We start from the raw sequence: 19,922 nt of genomic DNA, 5'->3' as shown, positions 1-19,922 counted from the left end.
AGAAAGAGGAAAGTTCCCTCAACAATCACTTACGAGCTTCACTGGTTTTCACCAAGCTTCATGAAGAACATTACTATAATGTAGCAAGCAAGAAGACGGTAATTTCGGAAGTAAAAATTAAACTGAAAGCTAATAAATGCTCAGAAATTCAAGGGCAAATTCGAATTAGGGGTTGAAAAGTTCTGGCCAACCCTGTAACTGAAGTTGGAGCTCTAAAGGTCTGAGAATTTTATGCAAATCTATGGATGACAGACAAACACAAAAAGGATCACCCAGAGTTCAAAACCTAGAGCACCACGGTCCAAGGGAAGACCCTGCAGTTCAAAATGAAAAAGGTGAGGGAAATCTTCATGTTGCCTCCATTAAAGGATGACCCTAACTCTTTCAATAGGAGAGTGCAAGCCGATCTGAGGTTAGATCAAGTCTTCAAGGACATATGTCTTCCCGGGATACAATGGAAGAACGACACTATGGGTCAGCCATTCCAACTGAGAAGGAATGATCTTAAGCCGGTTGCTAGAGGATGGTTGGAGTTTATTCAGCGCTCCATTCTCCCTACTAGTAACTGATCCGAGGTCACTGTGAAGTGAGCTGTGATTATCCACTGTATTCTACTGGGCAATTAAGTGGAAGTTCGTCAAATGATTTCTTTGGACATATACAATATTACAGCAAAGACCTCAAGCCTTCAACCCTCTCTAGGCTTGCTTTTCCTCATCTCATCTCTCACTTATGTGAGGAGGCCAAAGTCCAAATTGGCAGAGATATATTTATTGCAGTGGACAACCCAGTCATAAAGAAGAGCATAGAGTATACTCGGGAACCTGGGAAAGCACTGATCTGAAAGCCAGTTGCCCCTCCAAACAAGAAGCAGCCTGAATGGCCTCAAGAGCAAAGCATCCCTCCATACGAGTATTGGACTCAACTGGCAGTATCCATGGGACAGTTGATATCCACCATGGATCAATTGAAGGAAGAACATAGAGGCCAATCTATCATCCTTCTGAAGCTGAATGAGGAGCAAAAGAAGCAAGGGCGCGAATTGGAAGAGTTGAGGCGCCAGAAAGAACCATTCGAAGAGAGCAGCAGCCCCCAAAATTGAGATGGTTGAGTTTCACCCTCATCTCCCTTATCTTATCTCTGTTTTCAGTACCTTATTTTATTTTCTGTTTTCCCATTCTGAGTTACGTGATCACTATTAGAATTTCTTTACTTTCTAGTCTAGTAGTAGTTTCTTTTTCCTTTTATTTAAAGATGTCTTATGTATTCCCCATCAAGCTTAAAAAGAAAAATCTATTGAAAAGAAGTAGTAGGTTACATAAGATCTTGAGTTATATTATGAGTTATTCTATTTAATTTGATGTGGTGGCCTTATCTCTATTTTTTGAATCTATGACTTAACTGTGCATATTGAGATTGAAGTTGAGTATATTGATTCGTGAGAAGTGAATGATTGATTTGATGAGATGCTGAAAGTGATGAATGCGATATGATTGAGAATGGTGTTGACATTGATGAATTATGATTGAAATATTCATGTGACTTATATATTTGAATTATCTGAGACATAAGTTTTCTTGGGTGAATGCAGTGGCTTGCCACCACTTGCTCTAGGTTGAGACTCAATACTCTGTTAACTCTCTGTTGCAAGATGTGACCGGGCACTTTAACTCCCCGGGTTCTCCCATAGTATATATATATATATATATATATATATATATATATATATATATATATATATATATATATATATATATATTAATTTGAGCTTGGGGTTTTTATCCATAGATATTTTTGAGCTTGGGAATGCACGCACAGAGGGTCTGTCCAAGGTTACCTACTGGACATATCAAGTTTGACTATATACCCGACATATAAGATTCATCAGTCATAGGACAAGCATACATTATATGCATTTGTATGTTTTGCTTGAGTGTGCATTATTTTAGTTTGCCTATCTATTTAACTCTGCTTATCTGCTACTTGATTTACTTGCCATATCTGTACCCTATCTGTGCTTTTTTTGTTTGATTTGTATGTGTATGTATCTGAGAGACCCTCTTCTGGTGGAGGTGTGATGAGGGTTGTTCCACTTGGTGGATAGGAGGTTTGGAGGAAACAGAAAGAAAAGAGTTAGACTAGAGCTAGGATCCTTTAGATAGATTACCAAACTTTCTGGTTTAATATAATTTCTAAGTTTAATCTGAGTGTCGGAGTTCTATGAATGTCTCTAACTTTTTTAGGATCTTATATATTATCTATGTGGGCACCTTAACCATACTGAGAACCCTTGATTCTTATTCCATACATTTATGTTGTAGTTTGAATATATATATATATATATATATATATATATATATATATATATATATATATATATATATATATATATATATATATATAACACACACACACTCTGTCCGACCTTAGTTTCGCAGGTCGGAGCTTGATATTTGTATCTTTTGGAACTCTTATATTTATATATATGTTTTTAGCCTTTTTTTCGATCTTATTTATTCGTTTTATGTTTAACCGGACGAGTGTGATGCGATTTTTTGTTTTGCCTTTATTTAGCTTCTTCCTCAAGGCTCCTAGGTATAAATTCTCTCTACTATATTTATATATGTCTTTTCTATTTTAGAGCGCGTAATATCTCGACACCTCTGCTTTACGACTTAAGTGTAAAACTCTATCTAGTAGGGTGTTACATTAACAAACTTCCCAGTCAAGAAATTCAAAATTAGCAACCACACACAAAATCAGTAATTAGCAACATAACTAAATCAATAATTAGCAAGCTTTATATTCAACAAATTCAAGTCTCCCATTCAACAAATTGACAAATTAAAGTCTCACAATAAATTAATAACTATGCAATTAGTCAATTACATTACATACATAGCATATAAGCGACCAGAGCTCACAAACACACACAAAACTAACTAATTGTTTTTAGCTAAATCATTCTAAACCAAGATTCTGAAAATCAAACCAGTCATTGAACCAATCTAGCTATCGGTTTACGGTTTTATTGGTTCAATCGATTTAACCATAGATCAACCGAAATAATCATTTTATACTAAAATAATAAATAAAATATAAATAAATATAATTATAGTCTAATATAAACTTTAAAATATCAATCAAATTAAAAATAGTATATCAATTACAATGTTATAATCTCATCCAAATATAAACTCAAAAATTAAATAACAAAATAATAATGTTTAATCACAGACCATTTAATCACATACAAAGTTTGATTTACAGGAACCGATGACAAAAAAAATAAATTAAAATCAACAACGTGAACAATTATCATATTAAGATCAATAGCATAAACAATTTATCAAATCAAGATAACAAGATGTATAATTTAACAAATCAAGAACAGAAAAAATCAAAATACATAAATTAAAATTTTGAAATACAGAAAACCAACAACAAAACAAGAATTGGAATAATTTAACAAATCAAGAACAGGAAAAATCAAAATACAACAACAATTAAACATTTGAAATACAGAAAACCAACAATAAAACAAGAACCGGAATAATTTAACAAATCAAGAATAGAAAAAAATCAAAATACAACAACAATTAAAACTTTGAAATACAGAAAAGCAACAACAAACAAGAATTGGAACAACATACTAATCACTGGAATGAAGGCATCATCGACATAATATCAAGTAAACTACAGATATCAGAATCAAGATTCAAGAACAATCCTAAACCAAATCACAGTAATGAACAACAATTGGAGTAGAAAATGAAAAAAATCACAGATTCACAATCTTAAAAAAAAATAAAAAATTTCTTCGCAGCAGAACTGGAAGCATATGTGAGGGAGCACAGGATGATTGGATGCAGCAAAACTAGAGAAAGGTAGCCCGGACTGCCACGAAACTAGAGCAGGAGGATGGTGGAGCGTGGCAAAACTGGAACAGAGAAGGGTGAAGCGTTGCAGAGCTGGAGCAGAGAAGGGCTGGAGCACAGTAGAACAGAGTCGGCGCAGAGGAACAATCAACGACAGTGGAACAGAGAAGCGGTTGCATGACGGAGGAACGACCAATGACACGAGACAATTTGTAAAGGCTTGAAGCAGTGGCAGAGATGACCGTAGCAAGCAAGGCAGCTTCAATCAGTTGCAACGGTGGCAATGACAGACGACGCAAGTGTGGGAGTGAGGGAGGAGCTCGAAAGGTTCTCAATGCTGCTCAAGGAAGACGAGGATTAGGGGATTCAGGGTTTTGGGAGGGGTTCCTACCCGTTTTCTCTATCTTTTTTTTAAAGAATGAAATGATGGCATTTTTGGCAAAAAATAAAAACCGGTTAGGTCACGGTTCGATTTAAACGACCGGTTCCTAAATGGTTCATCGGTTCAATAGTGATTTGCAAATCTAGCAATTGTCATTTAACCAAACCACAAATCTCGTTGGTTTACGATTCGATCGGTTCAACCAGTTCAGAACCTTGTTCTAAGCACATTACAAACTAAATTAATTAAATCACAATTTTTTTAATGAAAAATAGGTTAAAAACAAAAAAAATTAAGCAAGAAAAATTAACTAACCTTTGGTGGTTTTCAAACTAGCAGAGTATGAAGGAGAGGGAGCAATAATATGGCGCAGAGAACTAGAGCTAACAGGGAGAGGGAGCAAGACGCCAGCGACGAGCATGCAACGGATGATGAAGCTGGACCTGGAGGTGGACGACGAAGCTGGACCAGGCAAAGATGCTAGCAACGCGACAAATTAGATCTAGCGGCAGATGATGAAGTGTGCTGGACCAGGAAAAGAAGCTGGCGACGCGAAAAAAAGATATTGGCGAAGAATGGCGGGATGTCGGCAGTGAGAAGAAGGGCGGCTGCAATGGAGGCTAGGGTTTGTCACCTTCTTTTTTTCTTTCTTTGAGAGAGGAAAGCTTGTTCTGGTGAGAGAAGGACGAAGGACAAAAAACAGTGATTCTAGCACAACTCGTGTGACAGCTGGTAACCAATTTAATTTTCGGTGATCATCATCTCCCAAGCTCAAAGTTCTTTAGGCTGCGTTTGTATATAAGGATAGGACATTGAGACACGGACACAAAGACACAAAATTATGTTTGGCAGATGAAACATAGACAGAAACATTGTGTCCAGAGACACTGAATTAGTGTATTTTGTGTCCATCTAGACAGGAAGGACATTGAGACACTAACGAGCGACACAATTAATTTTTTATTTTTTCTTTCATTATTCTCATTAAATTTTCATAGTTATACTTTTTATTATTATATTTTTCTTCCTAAATTTTTTGAATGAAAAAATGAGAATAAATTAGATTTTCATAATTTGTTCTACTTTATCACCAAATAAAATACAAGAACACTAAATTTTGCGTCTTGTTCTTAGTGTCTTGTCTTGTTCTATTCTCAGAACTAAACGTAGCCTAGAGATTCTGGATGAAAAATGACAAATTAGTCCCTGACTTTTTGGTTTGTGGACATTTAAGTCCCTGAAAATTTGAAAATACATTTAAGTCCCTAACTTCTTCAAAATCTGGACATATTGATCCCTGGATCTAATTTGTCCCATTTTAAAAACTCTTCCACGTGGACATTTGTATCGGCCAGGTCAGTATAATGAGAGTTACATTTGATTTTTTCGTTGGGTCTGACAAAGATCAAATGAACAGTAGAGATCAATGTGTCCAGATTTTAAGAAGGCCAGGAACTTAAATGTATTTTTAAATTTTTAGAGATTTAAATATCTGCGAACTAAAAAGTCAAAGACCTTTTTGTCTTTTTCTCGATTCTCGATAGTGGATACGCTAAAATTAAACCTTCTAGAAGAGAATTGAATGAATATTATATTCTCAAAAAATTCACTTCCTTATTAGTTTTTTTTTCTGAACCCATTTTTTTCTTTATACCTCCACTACATACTCGACCCATCGAATGCTCAGGCCCATCCACAAAAATAGAAACCAACTTAACTAAACGTAAGAATATGATTGAGTTTCTCTCGGCAGAAGAGCGAGTTCTCTCATGAGGAGAGCTTTTTAGAACATAAGGTTCTAGTCGAACACGTACCTGAATATCATCCCTTCCAACAAAACCAACCTACAACAAAAAACTTGTTAGATCAGCTATAGTTTTACCCACATATAACACTGAATCAGCAAGTATTACATACCATCACTCACACAACCAGCTTATTCATACACCGCACATAAAATACACAGCACAAAAGCATGGCAACCTTTGGTTCGGAACCAATAGAAGAAAAAGTGATTGCAATCAACCAGAGAATAGAAGAGGAGTACAAAGCTAACTGCATCAACTTGGTGGAAAAGATAATATCAGAGAAAGAACTAAATTTCAAGGTGATAAGGAATGCTGTTATAGAGATATAGGAAAATCCACAAGGTGTTGCTATTTCGGAGGTAGGAAGGAACAAGGTCCTTATCAACTTCAAAGATCAGAGAAAAGGGCTTCAAATATTGAAGGGAGGACCATGGAGCATAAGAGGGCAGCTAGTTAACTTGCAGATGTGGAACCAGAGGGAGTCCATACATGAGGTAAACCATGATAGAATGGAGTTATGGGTGCAGATGCATGGGTTCCCACAGGCATATCTCAACAATAACACTGCAAGAATCATTGGAGACAAGATAGGAATAACAATGGAAACAGATGATCCAAGAAGTAGCAATATGTTGGAAAGATCATTTCTCAGGGTGAAAATAGCTTTGGATATAACAAGGCCACTACCAACTGGGTTCTGGCTGGCCAGAGAGGACTTGCCAAATACATGGATTTAATTTAAGTATGAAAGAATTCATAATAGCTACTGTTTGAAGTGTGGCTTACTGGAACATAGGAGGAAGAACTGCCAGAGACCTCATGCTATGGCAAGCTAGGATCCAAGTAAACCCAGATATTCAGCTAGCCTTGGAGTTAACAAGGCAAAATTGCTCATGTACAAGGAGGCATAGAGGACTGGGGAAGAAACTTCAGACAGCAAAGAGCGAGAAGATGAGGCGCGTGCAATCAACCAAGTTGAAAAGGAAGGTGAGGATCTACAGTTCTCAACTGCGAGTGGCACTGGAGGATAGGAAGCATTGGGAAACGAAGAGGGAAGGAGGTTGCAAACGGAAATCAAGGAGAGGGGGAGCACAGAGCCATAGAGCAGAGGAGCAAGTAGGAGAAGGTCCGAAAAATCAGCAACTGGAAGGATTTGTGTCAGAGAAAGAAGATTTGGAGCAGTTAGGAGAATTGGGAAGACATTTTCTAAATTTAGGTAACTTAAAAACAAAATTTCAAGAGGCTAAGGAAAAAAAGTTAAATAGAGAGGCTGGAAATAATTGGGCCAACAAGCCCATTCAATCAAAAAATACAACCTGCTTGGAAGTTGAACAAAGCCCACCAAAAGAAAGCAGTGATGGCCCACACATGGTGAAGGACAATCTAAGGGAAGGAAAAGCCCAGAATACACAGAGACAGCAGAAATATAAAGCAAAAATAGGCCCTACTATAATGCAGATGTTGAAGGAGAAATGGGGAAGAGGAGCTACAATTAAAGATAAGGAGTTAGTAGAAAACACGGGAGAAATAGAAAACAACAAGAAGACTGAAAAGGTAGGGAAAGGAAAGCAAATCTGGGAATTCAGAGATAAGAGGGATGCAGAATGGAAGGACAGAAAACTGATGTCAAAAATAATGCAATGCAGTGGCAACGAAAATTTTTATTATGTTGAATTGCCAAGTGAAGATGAAGGGGAAGGAATAAAACCTGATGGTGGAACTGATTTAATGGATACAGCGGGGAATTGGGAGGTAGAATTAGGACAGAGTATGGGAATGCAACTGAGCTTGAAGAGGAAGAGGGAGATCACAAAGCCAAAGGCAACAGCAGAGAGCATGCAAGATGAAGAATATGAGACAGAAGAAGCTGCAAGGAAGAGAAGGTACTTGAACATACAAAACATGGCTGAGGAGGCGGGCCTTAGCATGCCCCACCTGCAATTATGAGTTGCATAAGTTGGAACGGTCGCGGGTTAGTGGTGCCTGCGATAGTGGTGGAGGTGCAGAACCTCTGCAAACAGTATAAGCCGAGTATTATCTTTTTTATGGAGACTAAAGCCAGTGAAAAAACTGTTGATAGAATTAGGAGAAAATCCATTATGCTAAAGCTTTTTGTGAAGAATCCCAGGATTTGTCTGGTGGTTTATGTTTATTTTGGAATGATAATATCAGTATTAATGTTTATGCATGGTGTCTTAATTATATTAAAGCTACTATTAAATATAAGAATGGAAATGAATGGGAGTGTAATTTTGTTTATGGGCATCTGGATCCAAAGAGAAGGAAAGATTTATGGAAATAATTATCCATAGAGAATGTAAATCTTAATAAACCGAGAATGTTAATAGGGGATTTCAATGAAATTTTAAATCAAGAAGAGAAAATATGCATGCACCCAAAACCAAGAAATCAGATTTTGGTGTTTAGAAATTTTGTGGATACTAATGCGCTTATGGATTTTGACTTGAAAGGTCTGAAATTTACATGGTTTAGTAATCCTAGAAATGGGTTTGTTACTAGGGAAAGGATTGACAGGGTCCTATCCACGTGGGAATGGAGATGAATGTATCCAAATGCTGTGTTAACAGCTATACCTTCTATTAGCTCGGATCATACTCCTCTAATTTTGAGGTTTGAACCAAAGGTCAAGATTAGAAAAGAATTTAAATATGAGGCATATTGGGAGGATCATGAAGAGTGTGAAAATGTTATCAGAAAGGGATGGGGTAGGGAAGGCAGACCAGAAGATGAGAACTGGAACAACTTAATTAAGAGAATTGAAGGAAGCAAGAGGGAATTAAGAAAGTGGAGTAAAGTGACGTTTAAGAGAGCAGACCATGAGATCGAAAGGATGAAAGCAAGACTACAAGAGATTATGAGCTCAGATTTGATAGAGGAAAGACAAGAAGAAATTAAGGAATTAAAGAGAAGAACCACCTTTCTATGGAAGCAGGAAGAAAAATTCTGGGTACAAAGAGCCCGAATCAAGTGGCTGAGGATGGGAGACAAGAATACAGCCTTTTTTCATGCGTCTACAGTTCAAAGGAGGGACAAAAATAGGATTGAAAGATTGAAAAATGCAAACGAAAAATGGATAAGTGAAGAAGATGAGGTAAGGAAGATGGCTGAAGAGTATTTTGAAAGCTTGTTCAAAGCCACTAAAGATCTCAGAATGGAGGATTGCATTGGTAAAATTTCAAAACGAGTAACACAAGAGATAAATAATAGTTTCATTGAAGACATTACTGATAAGGAGATTAAAGATGCAACTTTTAGCTTAGGCAACCTTAAAGCTCCAGGGCCTGATGGACTTAATGGCCTGTTTTTCCAAAAACACTGGGAGATTGTAGGAAAAGAAGTTACCACAATAGTAAAGAACTTTTTTAAGGAAGGAACCCTTAATGAACAAATTTGTGAAACTACTATTGTCCTGATCCCGAAGGTAAAGCAGCCAGAAACTCTTAATCAGTTGAGACCGATAAGCTACTGTAATTTCGTATACAAAATTATTTCAAAAGTCATGGTGATGAGGCTAAGGAAAATTTTGGACAAGATTGTATTTCCAACTCAAAGTGCTTTGTGGGTGGGAGGTTGATACAAGATAATATTGTCATAGTGCAAGAGGTGTTCCATAGTCTGAGTAGAAAAGGAAATGGGGGATCAAAGAATTTGGCCATTAAAGTGGATATGAATAAAGCGTATGATAGGTTGGAGTGGGATTTTATTGAAGCCACCCTGAAGGCGTTTGGTTTTGATGTTATGTGGGTAAAGTGGGCTATGGAATGTGTGAGACGAGTAACATACGGAATTAAAATCAATGAAAAGTTATCAAGAAAGAATCGACCTCAGAGGGGTCTAAGACAAGGGGATCCCCTTTTCCCATATTTGTATATCATTGCAGCCGAGGTTTTCACAATACTTATAGAGGAGACTCTGAAAAATAAAAGAATATCAGGCATTAAAGTAGCTCGCTGATGAGCGGATAATTTATACGCTTTTTGGCATTGTTTTTAGGTAGTTTTTAGTAAGTTTGAGCTACTTTTAGGGATGTTTTCATTAGTTTTTATGTTAAATTCACATTTCTGGACTTTACTATGAGTTTGTGTGTTTTTCTGTGATTTCAGGTAAATTCTGGCTGAAATTGAGGGACTTGAGCAAAACTCTGAAAAAGGCTGACAAAAGGACTGCTGATGCTGTTGGAATCTGACATCCCTGCACTCGAAATGGATTTTCTGGAGCTACAGAACTCCAATTGGCACGATCTCAACGGTGTTGGAAAGTAGATATCCAGAGCTTTCCAGCAATATATAATAGTCCATGCTTTATTCGGAAATTGACGACGTAACTTGGCGTTGAACGCCAAGTACATGCTGCTGTCTGGAGTTAAACGCCAGAAACACGTCATGATCCGGAGTTGAACGCCCAAAACACGTCATAACTTGGAGTTCAACTCCAAGAAAAGCCTCAGCTCGTGGATAGATCAAGCTCAGCCCAAGCATACACCAAGTGGGCCCCGGAAGTGGATTTATGCATCAATTACTTACTCATGTAAACCCTAGTAGCTAGTCTAGTATAAATAGGATAAGTTACTATTGTATTAGACATCTTTTGACAGTTTAATCTCTTGACTGTTTAGCCTTTGATTATTCGGTCTCTTGATCACTCAGGGGGCTGGCCATTCGGCCATGCCTGAACCTTCTACTTATATATTTTCAACAGTGGAGTTTCTGCACACCATAGATTAAGGGTGTGGAGCTCTGCTGTACCTCAAGTTTCAATACAATTACATATCAATGTAGTAGGTGCTGAGCGAGTGGTGGACGAAATTGTGATCACATCAATGTAGTATTTTTGTTGTTGTATGGAATCATTATTATGGCACTTATGTGTGGACACAACTCCGTTCAACTAACCAGCAAGTGTACTGGGTCGTCCAAGTAATACCTTACGTGAGTAAGGGTCGATCCCACAGAGATTGTTGATATGAAGCAAGCTATGGTCACCTTGTAAATCTCAGTTAGGCAGATTAAATAGTTTTGGGTTTCGAAAATTAATAATAAAAAGAAAATAAAAGGGATAGAAATACTTATGTAAATTAATAGTGGGAATTTCAGATAAGTGTATGGAGATGCTGTGCTCCTCTTGAATCTCTACTTTCCTATTACAGTCATCCAATCCTTCCTACTCCTTTCCATGGCAAGCTGTATGTAGGGCATCACCGTTGTCAATGGCTACATCCCATCCTCTCAGTGAAAACGTTCCTATGCTCTGTCACAGCACGGCTAATCATCTGTCGGTTCTCAATCAGGTTGGAATAGAATCCCTTGATTCTTTTGCGCTTGTCATCACGCCCAGCCTTCAGAAATTTGAAGCTCGTCACAGTCATTCAATCACAGAATCCTACTCAGAATACCATAGACAAGGTTTAGACTTTTCGGATCCTCATGAATGCTGCCATCTATCTAGCTTATACCACGAAGATTCTGTTGGGGAATCTAAGAGATATGCGCCCGGCCTAGAGTAGAACGGAAGTGGTTGTCAGTCACGCGCGTTCATAGGTGAGAATGATGATGAGTGTCACGGATCATCACATTCATCAAAGTTAAGTGTAACGTATATCTTGGAATAAGAATAGAAGAGAATTGAATAGAAAGTAATAATAATTGTATTGAAACTTGAGGTACAGCAGAGCTCCACACCCTTAATCTATGGTGTGCAGAAACTCCACTGTTGAAAATATATAAGTGAAAGATTCAGGCATGGCCGAATGGCCAGCCCCCTTGAGTGATCAAGAGACCGAATAATCAAAGGCTAAACAGTCAAAAGATTAAACTGTCAAAAGATGTCTAATACAATAGTAACTTATCCTATTTATACTAGACTAGCTACTAGGGTTTACATGAGTAAGTAATTGATGCATAAATCCACTTCCGGGGCCCACTTGGTGTATGCTTAGGCTGAGCTTGATCTATCCACGAGCTGAGACTTTTCTTGGAGTTGAACTCGAAGTTATGACGTGTTTTGGGCGTTCAACTCCGGATCATGACGTTTTTCTGGCGTTTAACTCCAGACAGCAGCATGTACTTGGCGTTCAACGCCAAGTTACGTCGTCAATTTCCGAACAAAGTATGGACTATTATATATTGCTGGAAAGCTCTGGATGTCTACTTTTCAACGCCGTTGAGAGCGCGCCAATTGGAGTTCTGTAGCTCCAGAAAATCTATTTCGAGTGCAGGGAGGTCAGATTCCAACAGCATCAGCAGTCCTTTTGTCAGCCTTTTTCAGAGTTTTGCTCAAATCCCTCACTTTCAGCCAGAAATTACCTGAAATCACAGAAAAACACACAAACTCATAGTAAAGTCCAGAAATGTGAATTTAGCATAAAAACTAATGAAAACATCCCTAAAAGTAGCTTGAACTCACTAAAAACTACCTAAAAACAATGCCAAAAAGCGTATAAATTATCCGCTCATCACAACACCAAACTTAAATTGTTGCTTGTCCCCAAGCAACTGAAAATCAATTAGGATAAAAAGAAGAGAATATACTATAAATTCCAAAATATCAATGAATATTAATTATAATTAGATGAGCGGGACTTGTAGCTTTTTGCTTCTGAACAGTTTTGGCACCTCACTTTTTCCTTTGAAGTTTAGAATGATTGGCTTCTCTAGGAACTTAGAATTTCGGATAGTGTTTATTGACTTTCCTAGTTAAGCATGTTGATTCTTGAACACAGCTACTTATGAGTCTTGGCCGTGGCCCTAAGCATTTTGTTTTCCAGTATTACCACCGGATACATAAATGCCACAGACACATGACTGGGTGAACCTTTTCAGATTGTGACTCAGCTTTGCTAGAGTCCCCAGTTAGAGGTGTCCAGAGCTCTTAAGCACACTCTTTTTGCTTTGGATCACGACTTTAACCACTCAGTCTCAAGCTTTTCACTTGGACCTTCATGACACAAGCACATGGTTAGGGACAGCTTGATTTAGCCGCTTAGGCCTGGATTTGATTTTCTTAGGCCCTCCTATCCATTGATGCTCAAAGCCTTGGATCCTTTTTTTTACCCTTGCCTTTTGGTTTTAAGGGCTATTGGCTTTTTCTGCTTGCTTTTTCTTTTTCTTTCTATTTTTTTCGCCACTTTTTTTTTCGCAAGCTTTCTTTTTCACTGCTTTTTCTTGCTTCAAGAATCAATTTCATGATTTTTTTCTGATCATCAATAACATTTCTCTTTGTTCATCATTCTTTCAAGAGCCAACAATTTTAACATTCATAAACAACAAGATAAAAAATATGCACTGTTCAAGCATTCATTCAGAAAACAAAAAGTATTGTCACCACATCAATATAATTAAATTAAATTCAAGGATAAATTCGAAATTCATGTACTTCTTGTTCTTTTGAATTAAAACATTTTTCATTTAAGAGAGGTGAAGGATTAATGGATTTTATTCATAGCTTTAAGACATAGTTACTACATACTAATGATCATGAAGTAGAGACACAAAACATAGATAAACATACAACATGAAAACCGAAAAGCAGAAAGAAATAAGAACAAGGAATGAATCCACCTTTAGTGGCGTCTTCTTCTTGAAGGACCAACAATGTCCTTAAGCTCTTCTATGTCCCTTCCTTGCCTTTGTTGCTCCTCCCTCATTACTCTTTGATCTTCTCTTATTTCTTGGAGAATGATGGAGTGCTCATGATGTTCCACCCTTAATTGTTCCACATTGTGGCTCAAATCTTCTAAGGAGGTGTTGAGTTGCTCCCAATAGTTGTTAGGAGGAAAATGCATCCCTTGAGGCATCTCAGGGATTTGTTGATGATGAGCTTCCTCATGCATCTCTTGAGAACCGTGAAGGATCTCTCTTGCTTGCTCCATCCTCTTCTTGGTGATGGGCTTATCCTCTTCATTGGAGATGTCTCCTTCTATGATAACTCCAGCTGTGTAACATAGATGGCAAATAAGGTGAGGAAAAGCTAGCCGTGCCATGGTAGAGGACTTGTCGGCTATTTTGTAGATTTCATTGGAGAGGACCTCATGAACTTCTACTTCCTCTCCACTCATGATGCTATGAATCATGATGGCCCGATCCACAGTAACTTCAGATCGGTTGCTAGTAGGAATGATAGAGCGTTGAATGAACTCCAACCATCCTCTAGCCACAGGCTTGAGGTCCAGTCTTCTTAGTTGAACTGGCTTGCCTTTGGAGTCTATTCTCCATTGAGCTCCTTCCACACATATGTCCATTAGGACTTGGTCCAACCTTTGATTAAAGTTGACCCTTCTAATGTAGGGGCGTTCATCTTCTTGCATCATAGGCAAGTGAAACGCCAACCTCACATTTTCTGGACTAAAATCTAAGTATTTCCCCCGAACCATTGTGAGATAATTCTTTGGATTCGGGTGCATACTTTGATCATGGTTCCTAGTGATCCATGCATTGGCATAGAACTCTTGAACCATTAAGATTCCGACTTGTTGCATGGGGTTGGTTAGGACTTCCCAACCTCTTCTTCGGATCTCATGTCGGATCTCCGGATACTCATTCTTCTTGAGCTTGAAAGGGACCTCAGGGATCACCTTCTTCTTTGCCACAACATCATAGAAGTGGTCTTGATGGCTCTTGGAGATGAATCTTTCCATCTCCCATGACTCGGAGGTGGAAGCTTTTGTCTTCCCTTTTCCTTTTCTTAGAGGATTCTCCGGCCTTAGGTGCCATTGATGGTAGTGGAAAACAAAAAAGATTGTGCTTTGACCACACCAAACTTAAAATATTGCTCGTCCTCGAGCAATAGAAGAAAGAAGAGAAGAAGAAGAAGAAGAGAATATGGTAGAGAGGGAGAGATGTGGGTTCGGCCTAGGTGAAGAAGAAGGGGTTGTGTTGTGTGAAAATGAAGTAGAATGGAAGGGTATATATAGGGAGAGGGGGTAGTGTTTGTTCGGCCATTTAGGGTCGGAATGGGTGGGAAAATGGTTTTGAATTTTGGAAGGTAGGTGGGGTTTATGGGGAAGAGTGGATGGATTTGAGTGGTGAAGGGGTGGTTGGGAAGAGGAATTGAGGTGATTGGTGAAGAGTGTTGGGAAGTGTGACATGGGGAAGAGTAATCACAAAAATAGGATTAGGAGGTAAGGTGGGAATATAGTAGGTGGGGATCCTGTGGGGTCCACAGATCCTGAGGTGATCCTGTGGGGTCCACAGATCCTGAGGTGTTGATGAGCGGATAATTTGTACGCTTTTTGGCATTGTTTTTAGTATGTTTTAGTATGATCTAGTTAGTTTTTAGTATATTTTTATTAGTTTTTAGTTAAAATTCACTTTTCTGGACTTTACTATGAGTTTTTGTGTTTTTCTGTGATTTCAGGTATTTTCTGGCTGAAATTGAGGGACCTGAGCAAAAATCTGATTCAGAGACTGAAAAGGACTGCAGATGCTGTTGGATTCTGACCTCCCTGCACTCGAAGTGGATTTTCTGGAGCAACAGAAGCCCAATTGGCGCGCTCTCAACGGCGTTGGAAAGTAGACATCCTGGGCTTTCCAGCAATATATGATAGTCCATACTTTGCCCAAGATTTGATGGCCCAAACCGGCGTTCAAAGTCACCCTCAGGAATTCCAGCGTTAAACGCCGGAACTGGCACCAAAATGGGAGTTAAACGCCCAAACTGGCACTAAAGCTGGCGTTTAACTCCAAGAAGAGTCTCTACACGAAAATGCTTCATTGCTCAGCCCAAGCACATACCAAGTGGGCCCGGAAGTGAATTTTTATGTCTTTTACTCATCTCTGTACACCCTAGGCTACTAGTTTTCTATAAGTAGGACCTTTTACTGTTGTATTAGAATCTTTTGATCACTTTAGATCTCTAGATCATCTTTGGACATCTAGTTCTTAGATTATTGGGAGGCTGGCCATTCGGCCATGCCTAGACCTTGTTCTTATGTATTTTCAACGGTGGAGTTTCTACACACCATAGATTAAGGTGTGGAGCTCTGCTGTACCTCGAGTATTAATGCAATTACTATTGTTCTTCTATTCAATTCCGCTTGTTCTTGTTCTAAGATATCACTTGTTCTTCAACTTGATGAATGTGATGATCCGTGACACTCATCATCATTCTCACCTATGAACGTGTGATTGACAACCACCTCCGTTCTACCTTCGATTGGGTGAATATCTCTTGGATTCCTGATACACGATGCATGGTTGATCGCCTGACAACCGAGTGCTCGCCTGACAAACGAGCCAGCCATTCCGTGAGATCAGAGTCTTCGTGGTATAGGCTAGAACTGATGGCGGCATTAAAGAGAATCCGGAAGGTCTAACCTTGTCTGTGGTATTCTGAGTAGGATTCAATGATTGAATGACTGTGACGTGCTTCAAACTCCTGAGGGCGGGGCGTTAGTGACAGACGCAAAAGAATCACTGGATTCTATTCCGGCCTGATCGAGAACCGACAGATGGATAGCCGTACCGTGACAGGGTGCGTTGAACATTTCCACTGAGAGGATGGGAGGTAGCCACTGACAACGGTGAAACCCTTGCTTGAGCTTGCCATGGAAAGGAGGAAGAAGGATTGGATGAAGACAGTAGGAAAGCAGAGAGACGGAAGGGAAGGCATCTTCATACGCTTATCTGAAGTTCCTACCAATGAAATACATAAGTATCTCTATCTTTATCTTAATGTTTTATGCGTTTATCACCATACCCATTTGAGTTTGCCTGACTAAGATTTGCAAGGTGACCATAGCTTGCTTCATACCAACAATCTCTGTGGGATCGACCCTTACTCGCGTAAGGTTTATTACTTGGACGACCCAGTACACTTGCTGGTTAGTTGTGCGAAATTGTGTTTATGCCATGGTATTGAACACCAAGTTTTTGGTTTCATCACCGGGGATTATTTGAGTTGTGAAAAGTAGTGATCACAATTTCGCATACCAAGTTTTTGGCGCCGTTGCCGGGGATTGTTGAGTTTGGACAACTGACGGTTCATCTTGTTGCTTAGATTAGGTATTTTTTTTCGAAATTCTTGAAGATGAATTCTAGAGTTTCATGATGATTTGTTGAAATCTGGATGGCTGTGAAGCCATGTCTAATTCCATTGGACCGAGGTTTCAACTTATCATCACAAGAGCTTGATGATTTCTATCAATCTTGCTTTTGGAGCAGTGATCTGCTAAGGCTTGGCTGGCCATTGGCCATGTCTAGTGTTTTGGACCGAAGCTTTCTTTGAAAGCTTGGCTGGCTGTGAAGCCATGTCTAATTCCTGGACCGGAGTCTTAGACTAGCATTGCACTGATTCCTGGAATTCTCATTAAGAATTTTGATACCTTTATCTTCTTTTTCCACTTTATTTTCGAAAAAGCACAAAAAAAATTCACAAATCATAAAATCCAAAAATATTTCTTGTTTGAGTCTAGAGTATCATTTTAAGTTTGGTGTCAATTGCATGCATTCATTCATGTGTCTTAAGGATCTTCAAATAATTCTTGATGATTTCTTACTTTGATCTTTGAATTCTCTTGACTTGAGTGTTTATGTGTCTCATATGCATTCTCATTAGTGTCAATAGTATACAAACTGCTAAGTTTGGTGTCTTGCATGCATTGTTATTTGATTTTAGTTGCATTTTGATTATTAAAAATCCAAAAATATTTTTAATCTGTGTTTTCTCAAGTCAATAATACAGAGAATTGAAGATTCAGAACATACAGCAGAGGAATTGCACAGAAAAGGCTAGGCGTTCAAAACGCCCAGTGAAGAAGGACAGACTGGCATTTAAACGCCAGCCAGGGTACCTGGTTGGGCGTTTAACGCCCAAAAGGGTATAGTTTTGGGCGTTAAACGCCAGAATGTGCACCATTCTGGGCGTTTAACGCCAGGATGGCACAAGGGGGAAGATTTTGTTTTCAATGCAATTTTTTTTCAAGTTTTCAAAGTTTTTCAAAATCAAATCTTTTTCAAATCATATCTTTTCAATCAAATCTTTTTCAAAATCAATTTCTTTCTATTTTTAAAAATACTTGCTATCAATTAATGATTTGATTCAACATTTCAAGTATGTTGCCTTTTCTGTTGAGAAAGGTTTAATGTTTGAATCATATCTTTTCTTGTTAGCCAAGTCATCGATTTTCAAAATCAAATCTTTTTAAAAAAAATGTTTTTCAAATCATATCTTCTCAATCACATCTTTTTAAAACTAATCATATCTTCTTAACCACATCTTTTTCAAAATAGTTTTCAATCAAATCTTTTTGATTTCTAATTTCAAAATCTTTTTCAAAAAACACTTGATTTCTTTTCCACTTTCATTTTCGAAAATCAATTAGTGTTTTTCAAAAATGTTTTCAAACTCTTTTACTTAATTTTCGAAAATTACTTCCCTTCTTCTCACATCTTTCTATTTATGGACTAACACTATTCCTTAATGCAAAAATTCGAACTCCATCTCCTTTGATAAGTTCGAATTTTCTACTTCTGTCTTCTACTTTTCTTCTCCTCTGACACCTAAAGGAATCTCTATACTGTGACATAGAGGATTCCACATTTTCTTGTTCCCCTCTCTTTCTTATGAGCAGGAGCAAGGACAAAAGCATTCTTGTTGAGGCTGATCCTGAACCCGAAAGGACCTTGAAGCGAAAGCTAAGAGAAGCCAAGGCACAACTCTCTGTAGAGGACCTAACCGAATTCTTCAAAGAAGAAGAACACATGGCAGCCGAAAACAACAACAATGCCAACAATGCAAGGAAGGTGCTGGGTGACTTTACAGCACCTACTCCCGACTTCTATGGGAGAAGCATCTCTATCCCTGCCATTGGAGCAAACAACTTTGAGCTTAAGCCTCAATTAGTTTCTCTAATGCAACAGAATTGCAAGTTCCATGGACTTCCATTGGAAGATCCTCATCAGTTCTTAGCTGAATTCTTGCAAATCTGTGACACTGTCAAGACTAATGGGGTTGACCCTGAGGTCTACAGACTTATGCTATTCCCTTTTGCTGTAAGAGACAGAGCTAGGACATGGTTGGACTCTCAACCTAAAGAAAGCCTGGACTCTTGGGAAAAGCTAGTCAATGCCTTCTTGGCAAAGTTCTTTCCACCTCAAAAATTGAGTAAGCTTAGAGTGGAAGTCCAAACCTTCAGACAGAAGGAAGGAGAATCCCTCTATGAAGCTTGGGAAAGATACAAACAATTAATCAGAAAATGTCCCTCTGACATGCTTTCTGAATGGAGCATCATAGGTATTTTCTATGATGGTCTATCTGAACTGTCCAAGATGTCTTTGGATAGCTCTGCTGGAGGATCTCTTCATCTGAAGAAGACGCCTACAGAAGCTCAAGAGCTGATTGAAATGGTTGCAAATAACCAATTCATGTACACTTCTGAAAGAAATCCCGTGAACAATGGGACTAGTCAGAAGAAAAGAGTTCTTGAGATTGACACTCTGAATGCCATATTGGCTCAGAACACAATATTGACCCAACAAGTCAATATGATTTCTCAAAGTCTGTCTGGAATGCAAAATGCACCAAGCAGTACTAAGGAAGCTTCATCTGAGGAAGAAGCTTATGATCCTGAGAACCCTTCAATGGAAGAGGTGAATTACATGGGAGAATCCTATGGAAACACCTATAATCCTTCATGGAGAAATCACCCAAATTTCTCATGGAAGGATCAACAGAGACCTCAACAAGGTTTCAACAATAATAATGGTGGAAGAAACAGGTTTAGCAATGGCAAGCCTTTTCCATCATCTTCTCAGCAACAGACAGAGAGTTCTAAGCAGAATAACTCTGACTTAGCAACCATGGTCTCTGATCTAATCAAAACCACTCAAAGTTTCATGA

General features: G+C 38.5%; 1 non-coding gene across 1 annotated transcript; it reads right to left on the bottom strand.

Annotated features, from left to right (window-relative positions):
- Positions 1 to 19,189: 19,189 nt before the first annotated feature.
- On the bottom strand, positions 19,190 to 19,297 carry LOC112718875 (small nucleolar RNA R71). The gene has a single exon (XR_003161202.1). It is a non-coding gene; the product is annotated as a small nucleolar RNA R71 (small nucleolar RNA).
- Between the last annotated feature and the right edge of the window lie 625 nt (positions 19,298 to 19,922).

The sequence above is a fragment of the Arachis hypogaea genome, chromosome 10 (assembly GCF_003086295.3).
Source record: "Arachis hypogaea cultivar Tifrunner chromosome 10, arahy.Tifrunner.gnm2.J5K5, whole genome shotgun sequence".
Taxonomy (NCBI): domain Eukaryota; kingdom Viridiplantae; phylum Streptophyta; class Magnoliopsida; order Fabales; family Fabaceae; genus Arachis; species Arachis hypogaea.
Note: the sequence above shows the minus strand (reverse complement) of the source record. Positions and strands in the feature narration are given on the sequence as shown.